Source organism: Littorina saxatilis, linkage group LG8, assembly GCF_037325665.1.
Source record: "Littorina saxatilis isolate snail1 linkage group LG8, US_GU_Lsax_2.0, whole genome shotgun sequence".
Lineage (NCBI taxonomy): Eukaryota > Metazoa > Mollusca > Gastropoda > Littorinimorpha > Littorinidae > Littorina > Littorina saxatilis.
Genome location: NC_090252.1, coordinates 49,811,663 through 49,820,323, shown reverse-complemented (window position 1 = coordinate 49,820,323; position 8,661 = coordinate 49,811,663). Strand labels below are relative to the sequence as shown.

The 8,661-nt window shown below is 45.1% G+C and overlaps 1 non-coding gene across 1 annotated transcript; it reads right to left on the bottom strand.

The window, feature by feature from the left end:
• Positions 1-5,712: 5,712 nt before the first annotated feature.
• On the bottom strand, positions 5,713-5,786 carry Trnar-gcg (transfer RNA arginine (anticodon GCG)). The gene has a single exon. It is a non-coding gene; the product is annotated as a tRNA-Arg (tRNA).
• Positions 5,787-8,661: the final 2,875 nt, after the last annotated feature.

Below are 8,661 nucleotides of genomic sequence, written 5' to 3'. Positions count from 1 at the left end.
GGATGAAGATAATTGTCAGCTTTTGGGGGTCGTGGGCGATGAGGCAAAACGGTCGATATGGGCAGAAGGTAGTCGTCAACATCTTTGGGTAGCAGGTTAGGCAAAACTTTAGAGATGGGCAGACGGTAGTCGTCATCATGCTGGGGTCGCAGGCTTGGCAACACGTCTGAAATTGGGTGGAGGTAGTCGTCGCTATTCTGGGTTTGTGAGCGGCTAGGCAAAACGTCCGATAAAGGATGAAGATAGTCGTCATCATTGTGGGGTAGTGCGAGGATCCTGGGAATATCATAGACGGCCTGCTGACAGTTCTCTTGGGAGTGTGAGCTGTCGGGAACATCGTCAGGAATGAGCTGCAGGTAGTAATCCTCCCCGCCACAGTTCTCATCAGGAGATTTCTCCACATCACCCAAGACAGAACGAAGGTGCAACTCCTGCCGTCGATAGAGCAACGCTGTTCCAAGTAATGTGTAGAAATCGTCATAGTCTTCCTCGAGAGTTTCCTTGGCTTGAGCATATAATTCCATCGCACGTGAGCGTGTCTCGCCCAAAACACTCATCTCAATCTCCACTGGTGGGTTAGGGTCAGGGTGACGGCGAGCGCCATGAGAGGCAACACTCAGGGGGGTGTCAGGGACAGGGTTTCTCAGAGGCGTGCGGTGAGGGTAGATGGAAGACAGCCACACTCCAGCATCAGGCATTTCGGGGGACAGAGTGTTCGCTGGGGTTTCTGACAGGGAGAGGGGTTGTGGGGTGATAGAGTGGACAACAACAGCAGCAGCAGGTATTTCAGGCAGAAGTCTGTCCTGCACAGGTACCAGCAGTGGCGGCAGGTCAGCATGGATGGGCACCACGACATCATGCTGGAGAGGCACGGGGTTGTCTTCAACGGGAGCAGCAGGGATCAGTGACGACTGCTGCTGTTGGTCGATGGGAAGTTCTGGGATCTCTTCGTAAAGTCCAGAGCTGCAGTCCTCAATAGAACCCGCGTTATTCCTCTGTGACTTGTCTGGGGCACAATTTCGTACACATTTAGGAGCATATAAGTCAGTACGTTAAACAGCAATCTCATGCACGTAAACTAGTTTACATTGCTGACACCATTACGGCTATAATTCACATTAGATCTAAAACAGTTGTGAAGAAAAAAATGAGACACATGTAGGGGAAAGGCTCCTAATATGGACCGGCTCCTAATATGGACCGCCTCCTGTTCTGACAAACTAACGGCGCTAGAGCACTCAAAACAATTTCATTCACTGTATTCACCCTCTCTGGATAAGGTGCACATGTCAAAACAGTTGCAGAAACACAAACCTCAAAACCGTTAGGCTTTTTCGCTTTTTTTCAATTTTGGCAACGTTCACTCTAAATTTGCTGCCTATGTCCACAGCCAAAGCTTTTATCACACAAAAATGGCTATATTTGACAGCTAAGACCGTATTTGTTACATTTTAGCAGTGTTTACCCCGAGTTTCTACTGGACCACCTTCAACAAATCGAAAAAAATAAAAACTAAAGGCAATTTTAATTAATTCATTAAGAAGCTTGCTAAAAAAAATAACCTGTAACTAGCCCTCGAGATTTAAAAAAATCATAACAAATAGTCTTTTTTTGTGGAAGTTGATAATTTCACTTATTTTCACTCTGTTTTTGATCAGCTTCTTCAGTTTTCTGGTGTGCTTCAAATAATGCTCTCATCAACCCGAAACAGATGAATCTAAAGCATATGTGAATTAGTCTGACTTGCACACTAAGTTGTTACTTTTTGGAAGGTGTATTTGGGGAAGTTTCCTGGCTCAGATTGCACGAGATTGCTCCATTTTCCTTGTTTTTATCAACATGTTCCGGGGGGCAGTCCCCCGAACCCCCCCAGGAGGTTCGATTGCTTCGCGCCCTTACCTAAACGCTTCGCGTCGTCGAATTGTCCCTAAAAAAAACGGACCCCCCCCCCCCCCCCTAAAAATGTTGTGATCCGCCCCTGCATAGATTCATACGTAGAACATTCTTTTTTTGCGATAAAAGCACACACACGCACACACACACACACACACACACACACACACACACACACACACACACACACACACACACACACACACACACACACACACACACACACACACACACACACACACACACACACACACACGCACACACATTCACACACACACACACACGCGCGCACACACACACACACGCACACACACACACACACACACACACGCACACACACACACACACACACACATAAACACACACACACATACACACACACTCGCACACACACACACACACACACACACACACACACACACACTCACACACACACACAAACACACACACACACACACACACACTCACACACACACTCACACACACACACACACACACACACATAGACGGATCGCTCGAGAGCTGGTCGAGACTACTACAGAACATACACGGAAGAGCTGCCTGGCATCAGCTCAAAACACATTCTCTGGAAAACTTGCGCTTAATATTAAAATCATCAAAGTCATCAAAGCGATCCTTCACACACACACACACACACACACACACACACACACACACACACTCACACACACACACAAACACACACACACACACAGAAAAAGCTTATTGTGTCCGTGGAAAACGGTAGGAACCAAAACAGCACCTCATGATTACTCTGACATTTAATATTGTATATTCTGTCCTTGAACTGGTAAGTACAGATTGTGGTTTTTTTTTTTACTTTGTTCAAACACCAACCGTCACTTTGTAGTTAAGATTGTGTTGACATTGATGTTATCTTCTATTAATCAGCTCTACGGAGTTTCATCAAACAATGCGACTACAGAAGAAATAACCAACACTTACGCCAACATCTTAAGACGACGACGACAACAATGACAGTGACGACGAGCACAGCAACACCCACAGTTACCCAGAGTCTTGCACCCGGCTTTGTGGACGTATCACCTGGAGTATGAGAAACAAGAGCGATCCAATCAAGTAGCTAGCTAGCTAGTTGCAGACCTTTCTCCAACTATAGCTATGACATATACAGTCTTGAGACGGAACTTTTCTTTACTAGAATACAGATTTTAGACTGGGACCTTTCTTACAATCTGTCCTTGGGACGAGAAACATACAAATACAAAACAAAACTCTACCAATTTAAACTTAAATAGAAACACTATAGAAGTTCAACATTTGAGCCCAAATATACACATGTTTGAAATGATGAACACTTTAGTTAATATGCTTGTTGAATGGGCCGTTTGTTGTGCTTATGTTTGTCATAGGAACGCCTCAACTGCCTTATGTTGATACAAAACATTATGTTTGGTCAACGTGTTATATGTTGGGTGGTTTTGTCATCATGTTGTGTGTTTATGTCATTATGTTGGGTGGCTTTGTCATTATGTTGGGTCAACTTTTCTAGTGAGTATTTCTACGCACATACCCTCTCCTATTTGGGGAGGCTCATGGCGTTTACAATATGCCGTGTGAGATGGAATTTTGTACACATTATGATCACGCATTCACATCGGCCAGTAAATCTCAAGCGTGTTAGGCGAGTATATACTTTTCACGGCCTATTATTCCAAGTCACACGGGTATTTGGTGGACATTTTTATATATGTCTATACAATTTTGCCAGGAAAGACCCTTTTGTCAATCGTGGGATTTTTAACGTGCACACCCCAATGTAGTGTACACGGGACCTCGGTTTTTCGTCTCATCCGAAAGACTAGCACTTGAACCCACCACCTAGGTTAGGAAAGGGGAGAGAAAATAGCGGCCCGACCCAGGGTCGAACACGCAACCTCTCGATTCCGAGCGCAAGTGCGTTACCATTCGGCCACCCAGTCCCTTGTCGTTATGTTGAGTGGCTTTGTCATTAGGTTGGGTGGTTTTGTCATTATGTCATGATGTCAACTTGTCATGATGTTGGGTCAACTTGTCATGATGTTGGGTGTATTTGTCATGATGTTAGGTGGTTTTGTCATGATGTTGGGTGGTTTTGTCATGATGGGTGGTTTTATCATGATGTTGGGTGCTTATGTCATTATGTTGGGTGGTCGTGTCAATATGTTGGGTGGTCGTGTCATTATGTTGGGTGGTTTTGTCATTGTGTTGGGTGGTTTTGTCTTTGTGGTGGGTGGTCGTGTCAATATGTTGGGTGGTTTTGTCATGTTGGGTGGTCGTGTCAATATGTTGAGTGGTTCTGTCATTATGTTCGGTGGTCCTGTCGTTATGTTGAGTGCATAGTTATGTCAAAGAGTCATTATGTTTGGCGCTTCCATCATTATGTTCGGTCAACTTGTCATTCTGTTAGCGCATCTATCTATGTATAAACGCGTCTCTGATTGGATAACAGCGACCAATGAGATTGCGACTTACAAAATCATGCTTTTCCGGTTCTTACTGAAATGGCGTCTTGCAGAAGTATGCTTTGACAACGCAGATCGCAAAATACCACTATCGTCAGCCATGTTGGTTTTACAGGAAGAGCATTATTTTGTAAGTCGCAATCCCATTGGTTGATGTTATCCAATCAAAGACGTGTTTATACAGAAAAAAACATGCGCTACCATAACGACAAGTTGACCGAACATAATGACAGGACCACCCAACATAACGACAAAACCCCAAGACAAGACGTGTTTACACAGAAAAAATGCGTTACCAGAAAGACAAGTTCACCGAACATAATAATAGAAGGGTTAACCAATGGAAGCACTCAACATAATGACAAAACCACCCTACATAATGGCAAGTTGACCCACCATAATGACAAAACCACCCACCATAATGACATAACCACCCAACATCATGACAAAATCACCCAACACAATGACAAAACCACCCAAAATAATGACAAAACCACCCAACAGTATGACATGACCACCCAACATAATGACAAGTTGACACAACATATTTTTTTTTCGTCCTTACACCTGTTCCCTTGTCCCGTTGTGCTCTCACACCGCCCCGTCCCTGCACTCGCTGCTCCAACCACCTCTGAATTTCGTTCCGCTGCCAGACATGTCGATTTTACAGACGCTCCAGGAGAGGGGGGGGGATGTCGGGTCGCTGCTGTAGGCTACCCTCGGAAGATGACACTGCACTTCTGCTGAGTCACTTCGACGGTGTTCAGTAGTGGGTCTGTCCCGAGCTAACGGACGCAGCCCACTACCTACTATGCCCCCTACAAACGACATTGACTTTAAGTCGCGGAGCCAGACTGAGTAAGCGTCCCCTCCAGAGAGCAGACCGCCACCACGTCCCTCCGTCGACCACCCAGAACGTCACACGTTGAAGACTGACAGCAGAACTACTATTCAGGGAAGGATCGAACAGGAACACTGAGACCAAGGTCACCATGAGAGCTCCGGGCATGAAGGGCCACAAGAGCAAGGACAATTTATATTTTGGATGATTAATGAGATGAGGATGATTATGATGATGCTTTGGATTTCCAATTTGGTTTTTGAGACTACGTGACAGGGCAGCACTCTACGCTTACTGTCATAATATATCCTGGCGTCAACCAGGCCCGAGAACTGCCGCACCTGCGGTGTTGGTCAGGTATACAGAACCTGAGCACCCTCAAAGTCGCATTCGTTAAGTGAATGACACTCGGCTGTGTGATCCCAGCCTTCCCATAGGAACTATAGCACTTCCACTCTGGGTAGGAGCCGACCGTAGCCCGAAAAACCCACATGACCCTGATGGGATTCGAACCCACGACCTCCCGGCCCGCAGCCCGATGCGCTAACCACTGCGCTACGAGGGCCGGTGACACAACATAATGACATGACCACCCAACATAATGACATAAGCACCCAACATCATGACAAAACCACCCAACATCATGACAAAACCACCCAACATCATGACAAAACCACCTAACATCATGACAAATACACCCAACATCATGACCAGTTGACCCAACATAATGACAAAACATCATGACAAAACCACCCAACATCATGACAAAACCACCCAACATCATGACGGAACCACCCAACATCATGACAAAACCACCCAAAGTCATGACAAGTTGACCCAACATAATGTTTTGTATCAACATAAGGCAGTTGAGGCGTTCCATACGTTCCATACACATGTTTTTTAACAGAGGGTTTGCTGATTGTGAACGTTTCAGCACAACGATTGGCGAGTCAGTTTATGTTAAAAAAAATCAAGATTATTACCTTTTCCCTCTCGAATTTTGAAGTCGATGTCTACTTTTCCCACTCTGTTGAAGACCTCAGCTCTGCAGTGGCCTGAAAGATTGTGGGACACTTGACGTAGACTAACGTCACAGTTGACAATGAACTCCGTCACTGGATCCTGTTTACACTCCGCTGTAAAGCTGTCTGATACATCCCGTGCTGGCCCGGGTGTCTGACTACCAAGCTGGAGGAAGACAAACCGATCAGGAGCAGGGTACGCTGCCAGTCGGAATGACATTCGCCCTTCTTCCATGATCAAAGCTTTGTGAAAGTATTTTATTGGTAGACCTGAAGAGACAATAAACACATGTGTATAAGTATATGCGCCATAACATATTGACAACAAATAAAAACTGTAAATAGACAAATGTGTGTGCGTTCGCGCGCGCGCGCGTGTGTGTGTGTGTGTGTGTGTGTGCGTGTGTGTTTGTGTGTGTGTGTGTATATGTGTGTGTGTGTGTGTGTGTATGTGTGTGTGCGTGAGTGAGTGTGCGTGCGTGCGCGCGCGCGCGCGTGTGTGTGTGTGTGTGTGTGTGTGTGTGTGGGTGTGTGTGTGTGTGTGTGTGTGTGTGCGTGTGTGTTCTTTCTAAAATATGTGCTGCGACATTTTCATTCAATATTCTCCAATGAATGTTGACCACAACAAATCTCACATATTACATTCAACCGAATGTTCTTTGAATCCGGCCCAACAATTCCATTTGTGGCTGTACATGTGTAGGTCCCCATATGGTGACAGCGCACTATCGTCAGTGTCAGCACTGCCTGCAGTGTCCCGTTCCCTATTCTCTGGTAATGAATGTCACGGTTTTCAAAAGGTGTGAAGCCATGTGTGATGGTCACGTCTCTTGGTACAGGTCGACCAGACACAGTGCAATTCAGGTTAAGATTCACTCTGTCGTCTCCATTCACTGTCACTGTTCCATTTGTGCTGTTGAGTGTCAGACTTGTCACCATTGCTTTATCTGCAATACAAAGTTGTATGAGAAGTTAAATTCCGTTGGCATCAGGCTGAGTTTTATTTTTTTAAATGCAGCTCGGACTGAGTGCAGACCGCTGATCGTATCTACTGTTTTGCGAATGTCTGTTGAGCCAATTCACTAATAAAGTTAATCTTGGAAGCAAAATTCGGCCTAGATTAGAAGTCGCGTGGCGTATTTTCAAACATGTATTGACCAAAAATCAAGCGACGCACCAAAGTGCAATGAGAGGTTTTCTGAAACAGAAGAGCAGAAGTACTTGTTATCAAATTATCAAATCAACTCAGCCATTAAAGAAAACAAACTATCGTGGCATTAATTGCAGTTATAATTGCAGGCATCCAACTATCCAAAACGCAGTCATTATTCTTTATCTAGGGATGCGACACGACGATTTGCTTATCCTTACCCTCGTCCGCGACGTAGAAGTTGATGTCGACACTGTTGGACACTGTGACAGTATAAGACCCTAACAGTTGGACCGGTACATCCAGTGGTTCAATCAAACAGTTCTGTAAGGACCCAAACTTAGGATCCCGGTGGCATCTTGATGAAAACCTCTGTCGGGTTACAGTCTTGCCGAGAACAGTGAAGACAAATGTGTTGGGAGGGCTGCAGTCTTCGAGTGTGAAGACGATTCCTTCGTCTGTCATATGCAGCGTCTTGTTGAAATGCTTGAGTGGTGACCCTGGTAAATTAGAGATAGTATGACAGCATGTACTTTGCACACGTGAAAAACAAATAAGAAAGGTCAGACAGTCAGACGGGAGGATATAATAGTTAGGCAAAAAAACTCCAAAGTTGTATGTTTCTGGTCACCCGACCCTACCTAGGTTCTTTTTTCCCGCCGACCCTTGACTTTTTTTATTGCATTTGTAAAAAAATAAAATTAAAAAAAAGCGTCAAAACGAAAGTAACAGACGGCAGACGACACAAGGGGGATAACCCCGCATCCCTTTTGTCCCATTTGTTTTGTAATGTGTTGTCTTTCTCTTTGTATAGTAAGTCCAGTCTCTTTGCGTCACTGTATATTATTTTCTACCCTAACCAAACAAACAAAAATTTTAAAAATTTAAAAAAATAAAAATCCCTACCTATACCTACCCTATTTTTTGTAGCCATGTTACCAGAAACATACAACTTTTTTTGTGGGGGGGGGGCCTAAGGTGCTTGTAAATTGTACTAGAGGACGACGGGCGCAGTGGCGTGGTGGTAAGACGTAGGCCTCCTAATCGGGAGGTCGTGGGTTCGAATCCCGGTCGCTACCGCCTGGTGGGTTAAGAGTGGAGATTTTTCCGATCTCCCAGGTCAACTTATGTGCAGACCTGCTAGTGACTTAACCCCCTTCGTGTGTACACGCAAGCACAAGACCAAGTGCGCACGGAAAAGATCCTGTAATCCATGTCAGAGTTCGGTGGGTTATGGAAACACGAAAATACCTAGCATGCCTACTC